The 15,212-nt window shown below is 38.7% G+C and overlaps 1 long non-coding RNA gene across 1 annotated transcript in view; it reads right to left on the bottom strand.

The window, feature by feature from the left end:
* LOC120103512 (uncharacterized) overlaps positions 1-15,212 on the bottom strand; it is a 144,223-nt gene that overhangs the window by 108,529 nt on the left and 20,482 nt on the right. Inside the window, exon 2 of the long non-coding RNA XR_015623451.1 lies at positions 7,162-7,222. This is a non-coding gene — a long non-coding RNA (uncharacterized LOC120103512). The remainder of the gene's footprint in view (positions 1-7,161; positions 7,223-15,212) is intronic.

Below are 15,212 nucleotides of genomic sequence, written 5' to 3'. Positions count from 1 at the left end.
GATTAATTTGCATCTTCCTGATGGCTAAAGATGTTGAACATTTTCCACACATTTAGCAGCTGCTTGTGTTGTTGTTGTTGTTGTTGTTGTTTTTGTTCTTTTGTTGTTGTTGTTGTCATTGATGTTGTTGTTCAGTGTATGTGTGGGTGTGTTATTTTTAAACTGGATAATTCATTTGCCTATCTGTAAGTTGGATTATTTGTTCTTTAGTTAATTGTATTCTTTATATATTCTGAATATCAATTCCTTGCAAGTCAATAGCCTGGAAAGACTTTTTTCCTGTTCTGTTGATTATCTGTTTACTCTGGTAATTGTTCCGTGCTGTGCAGATGTTTCAAAATGCTATGCCACCTCACAATTGGTTTCAGTTACTATTCTCTGAGATATGAGAGTCCTTTGCAGAGTATTGCTGCAGGTTTAAATTCTGCTTCAAAGCTTATCTACTCTTCTTCTATATTATTTACATTGAACGTTGTGATAAAATACTTGCCCAAAGAACTTAAAGAGAGGCTTATGTTAGTGTACAACTTGAGATGATTTGGTAGGTGTATGGAGTGGCTGATTGCACTGTGTCAACTTCCTTTAATTCCCTTTGATTCAATTCAGGGACCCAGCCTATAGGATAATACTGTCACATTCATGGTAGCTCTGTCTTCCTCTCTCACTTATATGTCTCTAGGGACACCCTTGAAGTTATGCCCAGATGTTCAACTTTTAGGTAATTCCAGGACCAGTCAAGTTGACAATGAAAAGGGAAGGGAAAGAAAGATTATTATTTGCCTCTAGGATTCTGAGCCCATACAGTAGATCACTGTGGGATTAAATAGTCAATGTGATGCCATTCAGTATTAGTCTTTGATTTTAGAAAGCACAGTATCATGGTTTCTGTGGAGGAATTTTCACTCTTACAAAACTTATGAAACAGGTTCGGGTTTTTTATAGGCTTTAAATTTCCCTTTATTCCCTTTAATTTGTTTACAGACTAGTCCACAGGGATCCCAGTATGTCTATCTTGCAGCCCCACCTTGTCCTTGGTTTGATTTTTACTTTAGATACTGTCTAGGCATAAGAAATCCCCTTGGTTTACTGTTATCTACTTTAGACGATATTCCCTGATTAACTTAGTTATTTCAATCTTCAAGTCATCTTGACAGGTCACCATCTCTTGGTGTTGTTGCAGTCTCCTGATTTATAGTCAGGCTTCATTAAATGCATTTTCTCTTCCCCTACTCAATGGATAATCCCAACTCTCCTGCAATGCATATTTTGAGAAACCAAATCATCTCTACTTACTTATGCTGCTCCAAGACCTCAGTGATAAAGTCTGGCACCATGCCAGTTACATACTGCATGTTTGGTCCACTATTTTAACATTCCTTATAGGTTCATGCTGCCAGATGTGAGATATTAGATGGATAGAAAGTGTGAGTCTCCCTTAAACTACTCTTTTACTCTTAGGATTAGAATCTGTGCAAGTTTAGGGGTCAGAGACATACCTTGAACTCTTGGATATAAAGCACACATTAGGGCAGCAGCACATGTCCCTTTTTAGATCATATCCTGTCCACTAGCCTGTAAGATTCAGGCATCATCAGCCCCTTTGATCCAAGAACTGCATCAAATCATTTTGACCCTTTGAGGAAGATATGCAACCTGGGTCGAGTAGAGCCAGATGACATTTTTATTACCGCAGCATAAAGCAATATCAAATGATTTCATGAATTGTAGCCAGAACATCTGTTATTAGATGTTAGAAATCTGATGTATTCAATTCTAGAAAACTGGCACTCAGCCCTCTCTAAAGTAATGTTTCACTGTTGGGGCAAGAAGTTCTGGAGTGTTCCATTCTTTCCACATGTCACATGCTGCTCTTCTCTCTTATGATGTCCATCAAGGACAAAGACTTTGTGGGACAGAGGGATGATATACCTGTGCTCTTTTACCCTACATTTCAGTTCAGAAAGCCGAGGTCCACATAGAAAGACAATCGGTCTGTAATGGGCAGGGAAAAGAATATAGATTTAAAGATTTGTAGATAGACCTACAAGGACTATCAGACCAAACCTGAAAACTGAAAATCAGTTGTGTTTATGTATCTAACACTTCCATACCCTCACATGTCATGCACTGCTATAACCATTCTGTAATATAAGGGAAATTCTCAAGTCCTTCATTTATCATAGACAGGAGTCCATTTCTTTGAGATAGATGGACCAATGTTCCTAATAACATCATTTCATTTTTTTTCAGGAATGAAAGTAGTATTTTAACCCATAGTATTTTATTAGGGGGATCTCAGGACTCAGTCTTTTTGGGTGTGTGTGTGTTGACTGACAGCAAAGCAAGCAAGCAAAAAAAATACCATAAAGGACAAAGTCTTTTGGAAAATGAAGACTCTCACAGAAGGATGCCATCCCATAGTTTATTCCTCGATTGGCTTTCCCTCATTACTCACTTATTCACTAGTAACTTTCTTTTTCAGAGGTTACCTATGTTCATCCTATGCATTCAGAGAAGGGAAATAAAAACATAAAGAGGAGACTATCCATCAACTCCAGAAGTTGACAGTCTGATAAGGAAAGTAAGGCCCTGGCATCAGCTACAAAGCAAAGCTTTGTCAGTTATGGGAGTAACAGATAGTGCTCAGTGGAACATAAAGCGGGAAAGACATGAAATGTCTACTGGAAGTTTCCAGAAAGAGATTAATGAAGGACATGAGATTCAAGCTGGGCCTCAGGAAAGACAGGGTGTTGGAAGAAGGGAAAGGCAGGGCTGATTGCAGTGGGAAGTGGTAACTGGAAACAAGCCATCCTTTCAGGACAGCAAGAGGTGGAGTTGAATGTTTGGCAGATCATAGTTGTCCCTGAAGTCTGTAGAAAAAGCATGGACAGGAAAGGCTTCTATGGACCATAGGATTCTGAACCTGCATATAACTTTAATTTAGAGAGATGAATCTGAGATCATTACTCTAAATAGACTGGGAGACATCTGAAAAAATGTAGGCCAACAATGACCAAAGGCCACATTGGCCTGTGGAAGAAGGCACACAGTAGGAATTTTTAAACAGAGAAACAAATAGAGATACAGAAGTTGTATGTTGTCAGAAGCAGATGGCTTTGAGAATCTGGAATGAACTTCGTTTTGACTTGCACCTACCTATGGTTGGTTGCAATTTCTCCAGGTCTTCCTTTTCTTCTCCAGGACAAGTTCATCATATGCCATTGAAAGTTTGGTGGAAACAGAGGACTAGTAATCCTTCCTAGGTTTTGTGAGAGTCAGGTGAGCTAATGTATACAAGAACTGAACAAAGCTAAAGATCCATTGAGACGTTCCCTGTGGTTAAAGAAGCTACCTTTGACACAAATAGAAGGTTGTGGTCAGATGAACCTTGGGCCTTTGAGACATGATGAATCTGAAAGTGGAGAATCACATGGCTGCAAATTGAAAAGAAGAAAAGGAGTATTCTCATTCAGAGACAGATCAAAGATCAACTAGCTTAAAACAACAGAAGACTTAAGAAGATATTTCATGATGTAACTGTTCAGACTTTCTAACTATACGTTTTCAGGGAGGTAAAAAAAATATAAGAAAAAGTTGATAGATTGAACTTCTGGATTCTAACAATAATAACTAATATTGAAAGAAAATGTCAATCAAAAACATGTTGATCAATCATATGAATGACATAGAATTGACTTGCATGTAGATTAAGAACAAGTGGAATAAGCTGGAGAGATAGCTTGGTGGTTTAAGAGCACTGGCTGCTCTTCCAGAGGATCCAGGTTCAATTCCCAGCAACCACCTGACAGCTCACAACTGTCTTTAACTCCTGTTCCAGGGGCTCTGACACCCTCACATAGATATATATATATATATACAGTCAAATCACCAATGTACATAAAATAAATTATTTAAAAAAATAACAAGTGGAATAAATAGCTAAACAACAAATAGGCAATGGATATAAAGGAGACATTCATAAACAGGAAATATGAGTGATCAATGTACCAAAATCCTCCCATTAAATCCTGACTAATGAAATTCAAATAAAATAAGGCTATTTTCCACTGCATATATAGATAATTTAGTCAAAATTACTGAAAAAATATTTTTATGAAAGGGTAAGAAATGGTTTACTCAAATTTACTATAAGAGGAGGGGGAAATAAAAATGTAACATGATTTCTGACATTACATTTTGTGTTAGGTTTTTTTTCTTTCTTTTTTTCGGAGCTGGAGACTGAACCCAGGACCTTGTGCTTGCTAGGCAAGCGCTCTACCACTAAGCTAAATCCCCAACCCCTTGTGTTAGGTTTTTATCTATAGAAGTGATAGACACTCCGAGCTATCATATTTTCCTTGAGGGATTTACCCACAGGCATAAATATATAAAAGTGAAAATAGACACAAATAAATGTTTATTTATTGGTTAAATTATAAAAATGAAACAATAAAATAATCAAATGTAAATATTGTGGTTTACCTTATTTCTACCTATTAAAATCAGGAACATAGACCTTTTTAGAAATGTAAAGCTTTCAGTAACATATCTTTGAGATATGTTAGTAAGTAGTCCCCCATTTAAGTATGCATACATAAAAAACACATATTCTGCTACACTAAGATAATACCTAGAACTACAGTAATCAAAATATTACCTGCTTTCCTCTGGATTAGATTGTTGGCATTCCACGTTGTTTCTATTTAAAAATAAAGACTTTGCTTTTGCCAAAGCAACCAAATTTTCGAATGAATATTCTATAACATAAATGTAAAGTGAGAAGAAGCTCAGGAGGTAAAGGAGAGGGGGAAGTAGAGAGTGAGTCCTGTTAAAATGTACCCATGGGATGCTGATTTATGAAGCAGATGGGGTGGTGACATAGGTCAGTGCCACCGAAAGAAGTGTCTCCTATTGATAGTTTCCCAGAGAAAGGGCAATCTGCAGCAGGCAGGACCACATTTGGAGCACCAGGCTCGGCAAGTCAAAGGATGGAAGCATGCCTAAAGCTCTTATTGTGTTTTCGTGGGAAAGCAAGGCAGGGCGAAAGAAGAGCTCGGGATGGACTAGTACAAATAATGTAACAAGATCTGAGACATGGGTATGTTTTCTTGTATGGGCTAACTTTGGGCAGAGGCAGTGTCTCTTTTTGTGGCAGATAGAAATAATGAGGCTTGTGCGCTTCTCGCTGGTTGCTTTGGGAAGAAAAGTGTGTCTCCAGTTAACATCATTGTTTAAAGCAATCATCTAACCTGAGATGGGTGGATCTTTCTCTCTGACCATCTTAGCTCCACGAAAAATAAAAATAAACCATGAAAAAGTTTTTAAGGTGACAAATGGTCTCATGGTTGATATAATGCCCTTGCCATCCAAGCATGAAGTTTGGAACTTAGTTTATCTGAATGCACATTCCAAGTTGGTTCCCCTCAACAGAGACAGAAGACTCACAAAGCACATTGGTTAGCTTGTTTAGCGATATCTGTAAGCTCTAGGTTCCACTTGAAATCTGTCTCAGTGAACAAGATGAAGAGCAACCTATGAAGGTTCCTCTTGTCAACCTTGGGCCTTCGCCTTCGTACACACGCATGCATGCTGCACACAGATGCACTCATACAATATAAACATGCATATACATGCTAGAGCTAATGGCTTCGCCTTAAAATGGCTTCAATCTTAAAAGGGTAGCTTAACTTGTTCCGGGAAAATAATTTCAAAAGAGTTTGGCAAAGAAAAAAATGGGTGGAAAGAATGTACACAGTTTCGGAGAGCAATTTCTCGAGGTGAGCCCCGGGCTCACAGAGGCTGGGCGAAGGCACAGACAGAGATAAATACATTCATCTTGGGGCTATACTTGGATGTTTATTAATAATGACACAGACTCATACATTTGTCAACTACTCTTGAATTTCAAATTTTTGAACAGATGTATGTCTGCACCAGAAGGTGGTGTCTGGTAAATTCTCCAGAGACCTTGCTGTGAGACACACTAGTCATTGTTTCATTCGAAGTCTTTCCCATCATTCTGTGTTGCCCTTGACTCTTGTCAGAAGCTTCTGTCCTCTCTTCTTACCCACACTACTGCATACAGGCCCCTCCCCTACACATTACATTAAAAGCCAGTGAATGGTACTACTTCCTAAGTCCTGCCATGATACAAGACAGAAGTAAAAAAAAAAAAAAAGTTGTGTTCTAGCGCTCTCCCATGTCTGACATCCTGAACATTGTCACAAGAAGGTCTCTTCTATCAGTTTATATTCTCCTTTGATATTATTTTTTGAAATTTGATCTTACAACATATCCTCCAGGACAGCGTTGAATCCATGAGGCTGTACGTCCTGAGCTCTGGGCTTGCAAGCATGCACCACTATGCTGGCTCATATTTTTTCCCTTTAATGAAATTAACAACAATCTTCATAGCCAGGTCCTATATTAGACTCAGATGAGTGACTTTTTTCATGAATTAATTATTCCATTCTTTATTTCAATACAGTTCAATCATGTGCAACACATTCTGCAGGATGTCCTAATTGACATTTTCTATTTATTTGTGTTTGGTTACTAACTAGTGTCTTCAAGTGCTTGAGAGAGGCCAGATGAAGGAAAGAAGCATAAAACACCTCCCACATGTCAACTGATTCCACATGACAAAGCCTGGCTGTGTGAAGCAATAAACGTGTCCTGTTGACATCGGGCTGAGCAATGCCAACAGGGACGTTGTTAGAGGAATAACAAGCCAACGTGGCGATTTCTCTGGACCTGACTTTGACTTGTAACTGCACATTCTTTGTTCCTGATATGGAGACTATTGACAGAGTATTCCAAGGAGATAGCCCATGGTATTGGCCGTACCCTGTTTTGGAATTATTATTTTTGGTATTTTTTTCTCGTTTGGGAGTCAAAAAGATTGTGAGTTTAAAAATACATCATATATTTGATCTTGTTTGTGCAAGACTCACTCCTCTTTTCATGAAGTTTCCAAGTTAGGGCTGAGAGAAAGGAAGATGTCCACAGGGACTATGAAGAAAGAACCCCCTTTCCCCCTCTGGGTACATTGTCTCCTTTGGAGATAAGAGATCCAGGAAAAGAAGTACTAGCACTTCAGGGAAAGACTATAGCAGCCTGCTGCCTTTTACCAAGAAATGAAGTCAAAAGGAAAATAATTACCCATCAGTGGGAGGGGATTACAGCCCAAGCCAACTTTCCCTGCAGCATTCTCCAGTGCATTCTGTGAAAACAATACAGACAGAAAAATCAAACCGGACACCCAACACCACCATAGATTAATCATAAAAGATTTTTTTAATCACACACATAATTCCCTGTTTATTTCTTTGGATGAACATTTTCTTTAAGCAATTTCTTTCATTTGCATATCCCTGCACCACATATAGTACAATAATATTTAACTTGTCAACTGTAGATTTAACCCCCTTTAGAGCTGTGAAGTGATACCAAATTGTTGGCGGAGAATCCAAGCACAATAGGCCTCAAACCAAATTCCTTATGTTCACCCAAAGCCAGTCTCTCCCTCATCCTGAAATCTTTTGAAAGATCACCACATCAACAGTCTTTCCAACTCAGAACTGTTCATATTCTTACAGTGATTATCTTAAATATTGCATTGTTATAGGTTTCTTTGGTTAAATAAAATGTAATTCTCAGAAGTCTGGAAAGATCAACTCACTGATGTCACAGGATATGAAAGACTTTTGTTATTATCTTGTTTGATCTCCTGGATATTCAATGCCTTTGATCACTCCCTCCTTAGAATGTCTTCCTTGATTCCTGTAGTTTCCTTTCCTTTATCCATTTCCTTCAGAATCTAGTAACTTTCACTCTTTATCTTTATTGACTTTGGTGGTATTATTCATTAGTGATTACATAAAGAAATGCCCTCATTGGTCTATAGTGATGTACCCAAGAAATCTAGCAGTCACCTCTTCAGTTTGAGTGTTTACCTGCAAATATATCTGTGTGTCATATGTGGGAGGTGCCCATGGAAGCTGGAAGAGGGCACAAGATTACCCCAGCACCGCTGTTACAGATATTTGTGAGCCACCATGTGGTTCTGGGAATGAAAACCAGGTATGCTGTTAGAGTAGCCAGTTGTCTTAACTGGTGATTCATTTCTCCATTCTCTAGGATCCGTTTTACAAGGTCTCTAAGGGTTTTTGAATCAAATGACTGGTATGAAATCATTTTACATAACATTTGTGAAATAATTAAGTTGAAGATACTATAAATAATATGAATATTAAAATATCTCTGTAGCCTATATTGCTCCTGGCAGGACTGTCTTCTTAAACTTACTTTGTATTATTCCATGGCATTTGCCCCCACCCCTTTCCTTGCATATCCCTGTAGCCATGGGACTTCTAACCTGGGAGTGGGAAGACATTACCCATTGTAATCCCTTGTCCATACTTGCTCTCTTTCTTTCTTTACTGGTTTAAATGGAGTAAATAAACGTAGAAAGTGGCAAGGGCTCTGTTCTTTTGGTTTATAAAAATACTGTAGGAATAAGGGGCAGTCTAGCAGACCCGTTTCTTCCACATAATGCTGTTAACATGGCCAAGAAGCACTTGTATTATTTCAATTTATTTTAATTTGGGGTTGTTATAGCAACTGACACTGTATTAAATCAGGCAAGTGAAAGCTAACAGCAAATCGGCCACTCTGTTGGAGTATCTTAAGAACACATGAACATTCATTGAAAGGCCCTGTCTCCTGGATCTGCAGTCTCTATGAAGTTGCTTAGCTTGTAAGGACTTAAATTTTCTTGTGGTAAATACTTGGGTATCTCGGTGAATCCCACGGATGGATACTTTAGAAACAAAAGTATTTTGAAGTACTTAAAATAAACTGCATATTACAAAAGAAGGAATTTGTCCATAATTGTTACCATAATCTTCACATATATCAATATGAAGCCTGGATAGTGTTGCTTGTCCTGGATGAGAATATTGAAGGACGGATGGTCTTTGTCAAGGCAGCACATATGTCGTGACAGTCATTTAGTCAATGTTATTTTTTTCTTGCTTTTTTGTCTCATGTCTGAAAGTGTGAAAATTCCAGTCCAAAAAGAAACATTAAGATACAGAATGACAGCTTCCATACATAGTATTTTAAAGGTCAGAATACACTTTTTACAAGAATTACCAGAGTTTCCTAGAACTTTTTAGTTTGATTACAGCATAGTGAGATTTTACCTGTTACGATCAATGAGCTCATATTTGGCTAGATCAACATTTTTGATACAGTCTATATCAGAATCCATTCAATAACTTATAATGGAAATGACTCATTCCTTTCCAAATATTGGTCAACGAGTACACATAAAGAGAGACTATGTTACAGATGTCTGGGTGAGTAGATGTAGGTGACTGAATGATACCTGCCTTGGACAACATGAAAGCTGGCTGGCAGCTTTTTACAGAGAGACTGTGATCATATGTAATGTACTGTTAGAATTAATAAGTGCGTTAGTTTAAAGAAGTCCAGAGATCTGTCTTCTTCGTTTATTTTAAGGTGTGCTGTACGGTGTTATTAACTAGGTTCCATGTTGTGCAGGGGATTTCTAGCGCATGTTTCTCTTGCATAGCTGAAACTTTATAATCACACATTCGCCATGCATTTTCCTTCTTTGCCTAGCTCTGGCTTAAGCTTTAACTTTAGTATGACTAGAAATGATTGACAGTATTAATAAACCATACAACCCACATCAGACATTCACAAAATTAGAACTTAGTCTAATGCATTAATGGAATCCTGGCTCAATAAATGATACAAAGCAAATATTCAGGCAATTCTCTTTAAAGGAAACTAAAATTTGTTAGCTCGTGCATAATATTAAGATATCTGGGAAAGACATGTATCTAAAACAACTAGCACAATTTCTTTTTAACTGAAATAGAGTTAACTGAATGTAATATAGCTTTTCAATCATCTATTGCTCTGTGAAAATTAATTAAATAATCCATGCCTCACTAACATTGTCTAAAAGGTAGTGATGATAACGGTCACCTGTAAAATTATGCCAGATTCAGTGATGCAGTACATTGAAAACAGTAACATTTGTCACATAGTGGGCATTCTATAAATTATTGCTGAACTAGTAATAATCACAGTATTTGTTTCATAGTGTAAATTTCATCAATTTACAGAATACCCAGAATACAATCCACAGATCTCAAGGTTAATAAGCTGAAGGGCCCAAGTGAGGATGCCTCAATCCCACTGGGAGGGAGAAGAAAACAATCATGGGGGACAGAGGGAGGGAAGGACCTGAGTGGGAGAGGAGAGGGGGACAGGAAAGGGGGAAGATGCTAAGGTACTGGAAGGGGGGAACAGGAGTGAAGCACTGAGAACCAGCAGAAATAATGGAAACAGGCAACCTCAGGAGGTTGGATGTGGGGGACCCTTTAGAATGTACCAGAGACATGGGAGGTGAGAAACACTCTGCACTCCAAGGACCTTAGATGAAATGCCCAACAGCGGGGAAAGGGTACTTGTAGAGTCCACTTCCAGCAGAAAGACAGGGCATCAAGTGGAGGGATAGGTTTGCCATCCCACAGTCAAAAACTCTGACCCAGAATTGTTCCTGTCTAAAAGAACTGCAGGAACAAAAATGGAGAAGAGACTGAGGGAAAGGAGGTCAAGTGACAGGTCCAAATTGGGATCCAGTTTAAGGAGAGGCTCCAAGGTCTGACACAATTACTGATGCTATGGTGTGCTTATAGACAGGAGCCGAGCACCCTCTGAGAGGCCCAATAAGCCGCTGAAAGAGTCAGATGCAGAAACTAGCACCCAGCCAATGGATGGAAGCCAGGAACCCCTATAGTTGAATTGGGGAAAAGCTGGAAGAAGCTGAGGAGAAGGATGATCCATGGAAGACCAGCAGTCTTAACTGACCTGGACCCCCGAGATCTCTCAGACACTGAGCCACCAGCCAGGCAGCATATACCAGTTAATATGAGCACCCAACACATACACAGCCCAGGACTTCTGGGTCTGGGTTCAGTCAGAGAAGATACACCTAACCACTGAGACTGCCTGCTCTGGTCTCAGTGAAGGGAAATATGCCTAACCCTAAAGACACTTGAGGCCAAGGGACTGAAGAGGCCTGGGGGGGTCGGAGGGTGGAGGTGGGGATGTCCTTTTGGAGATGGGAGAGGAAGAATGGGATGAAGAACTGTTGGAGGGCAGACCTGGAGGGGAATAATGACTGGACTGTAAAAAAAAAAAAAAAAAAAAAAGGTTCAAGATAATTTAAAAATAAAAAAAAATCTCACTTATGAGAGCTGAGGAGATAGTTCAGTGTTCGAAGTGTTTGTCTTGCAAGCATGAGGAACAGAATTCAGAAATCAATAATCCACATAAGATCTGGGTGGGTATGGTGGGCCACCTACAATCCTAGCACAAAGACAGCATAGACTTCTCAGAGCAAACTGGCTAGCTAGATCAGCTGAAATAGTGAATTCTGGGTTGAGCAAGGAACTCTGCTTCAATATGTAAGGTGGGAGAGCAATTAAGTAAGGCACGTTCAATCTTAGTTTGCTATACCCACCCCTCTCCACACACACACACACACACACACACACACACACACACACACACACATACACACACACACACACACACACACACGCTGTAAATATATGAGCCCACATACATAAGAACATGCATACAACTGCATGGATAAAAGAGATTGCTTATAAAACTGCTGTGCTTGTTTAAAGGTTTGTTTTGTCATCTGTCTTTATTACCAACGACGTAGCTATCACCACCTTGAGTTACGGTTGAAGGTTCCTTGAAAATTGAAACTTCTAATTGATTCTGATTTTGGCACTATCATAATATAAGATCACACTGTAGTATATGTGAAACAGTATGAAATAAATGACTTTGTGTATCCTAAGTATGTGAATCTAGTTTTTTGATAATCATGTATGGATAGAAGTAGATGAATGTATAAATATATCATATACATGTATTGTTTGTAGTGTACGAGTCACACTTTGTCATAAATACCTTAACCATCCCCACCCACACATATAAAGAAGCTTGCTCAAAGCATCTCAAGGCCATGGTATCAGAAGGATGAATTAATTGTCTTCAGGGATCCGTGGCTACTTCATTGATTTACGAGTTCTTTGCACGAACAATTCCAGATTTGGGGATATGTCTTCCAGAGAGGCAGGACTGGCCTGTACCACAACACGTTTCTTCTCATACTTTAGATTCCAACTAATGAAAAAGGGCTGCTATTCCTTTTGTCAGCATGCTGACATGCCTGACTTTATGGTAGCCTCCTGCTGGTAGGCAGAGGCAAGGCTATGGCTCAGCCATGTGAATAGATATGACCTCAGCTAGGTAGTCCTTCCTGTCTCAGTAAAAGAGCAAATACCAGGCTGCTTAACTCTGCAGGTGGCTGTGTCATTCCTGGTTGTTAATATAAAATTTATAAACATAGCATTATGGCGGGGAAAGTTGGATGGGAGATCTTGTATTAGGAAGAATGTGCCTGTAGGGCTTTTCAAAAGAAGAGTATTAAGTTGTTTGTCGCTGTTTTATGGTTCTGGATAGGATGTTTCTATCTAGACAACATTTAAAGATTTATGGTGACATTGGGTTAAAGAATGATGTATTTTTTTTAAATGCTCACGTCACCTCCCTGCTGAGGAAAACTTCTCACAGTCGCTACTGCTTTGGCTGGAAAATCTTTCCTTTAGCTTCCCAGAGCAGGTACAAGACTTGAGAATTTTGGGCTTTCCTAGGAGGAAGCTTTCACTTTTCAATATTCAATAGACAACATGGTTCATGAAACAGCAGATTTTATTCAACATTCTGCTGTGGAGAACAGTACAATATAAGGATCAACGGCTTTAGTTTCAGATACATCACTGAGTAAACTGAACATTTGAGGTTTTTTTGTGTGTGTGGCAGGGTCAGGTGAGGGTGAAGGGGAACACTTTTTGTCTGTGTACAAATGCATGAGTATGTTTGAGTATGTAGGTGTTGGTAAAAGCTAGAGAGCAAGTTCAGATGTCATTACTCATGTGGCACCAGTCAATCTTTCTTGAGGCATACTTGGAACTTATCATAAAGGCTATGTTTGCTGGCTAGCAATCTCTGAGGGGTCTACCTGTCTCTTCTTCCTCAGCGTTGGGATTACAAGTGTATGCCACCGAACCTATTATTTTTTAAAACCCAGGTTATAAAGAGGACCTGAGTTCTCTTGCTTGCTCAACAGGTTCGTTTTCGACTGTGCTTTTCCCTTGGTGTTGCTTCTTCAGCAAATTCCTGGACCTTTTCAGGGATCACCAGGGGAAACATGTAAAGATGCCATTCACATCACCTTTAAAAAGAACTGAAGTTAGCTGGCATTCAAGCATGGAACTCCCCCTGTGTCTTAGATTTATTGCTGTGAAGAGACACCATAACCACAGAAAGTCTTATAAAGGACAACATTTCATCTGGGGTGTCGTACAGTTTCAAAGGTTTAGTCCTTTGCAGTCATGGTGAGAAACATGGTAGCATGCAGGCACTGTGTGTCACAGTGGATATGGCCTGAGCATATAAGACCTCAAAGCATGTCTTCACAATGACACACTTCCTCCAACAAGGTCATACCTTTTCCAACAAGGCCATACCTCCTAATAATGCCACTCCCTATAGCCAAGCACTTAAACACATTAGTATATGGGGGCCAGGCATTCCTATTGGAACTATCACATCCCAGAATTCATTACAGCCTTCGGATTAAGGTCAAATCCTTTCTGGGATGCTCTCAAGACAGAGCACAACTAAGACTCTCCTTGGTGATATTACTACAGATTCATTGGAACCTGTTGCTTATCTTATATATCCTGTCTTTCTCTTTCCTCTTCTAACTCCCTTTTCAGAGACACGGCTCATTTGCTCCACTTCTTACTACTTCTCTTTATTTTACCCCACATCTTTTATACGTTAAACTCCGTTGATTCTGAAACTTAAGAAATAATCCTTCAGTTATATCTCTCTTTTTAACTCTTTGAAACATCCTGTTTTAATTGTATTTCTGTAACCTATATGTGAAATAATTTTGAGCAATAGAATCAATTTGCAAGAGTTTTATAAGTGTCTTAAACAGATGGATTCTTTGACACAGGGTAGAACTTAGAATGGCATGAATATACTCATAAATGAAAGAAAAAAATGAAACAATGGGAGAGTACTCAGATATAGTATAAAAATCTTTACGTTTTCATAATGAAATATATGAAATAATGGAAATTATTTCTGTAAATATATTATGTCCCTTAAGAGGACTCTGCTTAGATTGTTTAGGTCCCACATCTATTTCAGCATCACATGTATCATGTGCCTAACTCCATAGTAATAGAATGAGATAGTGGGATATCCATGTGATGCTCCAATACAGTCCTGTTTGGAGTTAAAGATCAATGACAGAACTCATGTGAAACTATCTTACAATAAGATGAGAAAATATCAATAGTAAGCAAGAAAGAAAACACTCATTGCTGATACTGTTCATACATTATACAAAAGTTCTTATTTCATTTTCTAACTATCAGGTATGGCATGGGCTATCAATCAACACTTTTGAATAAATTTGTATAAATTTAGGAGAGAGAAAGGTCTATGTATGACTAAATGTATAGTCTGAAAAAATATACTATAGGTACTTAGTAAATATTCTGTTGACATGACTTGAATTTTACCAGTTTACAATCCCACCAGCAATGAAGGAGTGATCCTCTTTTTCCACATCCTCACCAACATGTGCTGTCACCTGAGGTTTGATCTTAGCCATTCTGAATCCCAGGGTCGTTTTTATTTGCATTTTCCTGATCACTAAGGACTTTGAACCTTAACCTTAGAACCTCAAGTGCTTCTCAACCATTTGAGATTCCTCTGCTATGAATTCTCTGTTTAGTTCTATACCCCATTTTTTGATTGGGTTGCTTGGTTTCCTGGTGGTGAGCTTCTTGCGTTCTTTATATACATATGTTTTTTAAATATTAAATATATATTAAATATTAACTCTCTATCAGATGTGGGGTTAGTAAACACTTTTTTCCAATCTGTAGGTTGCCAATTTGTCCTATTGCCTATGTCCTTTGCCTTAGAGAAGCTTTCCAGTTGACCAAATTTCTTAATGCTGCAACACTCTAATATAGATCCTCATGCTGTGGTGACCCCCAATCATAAAA

The sequence above is a fragment of the Rattus norvegicus genome, chromosome 6, assembly GCF_021556685.1.
Source record: "Rattus norvegicus strain SHRSP/BbbUtx chromosome 6, alternate assembly SHRSP_T2T, whole genome shotgun sequence".
NCBI classification, from domain to species: Eukaryota; Metazoa; Chordata; class Mammalia; order Rodentia; family Muridae; genus Rattus; species Rattus norvegicus.
The sequence above is the reverse complement of the archived record's forward strand: the minus strand, read 5'-3'. Positions and strand labels throughout refer to the sequence as shown.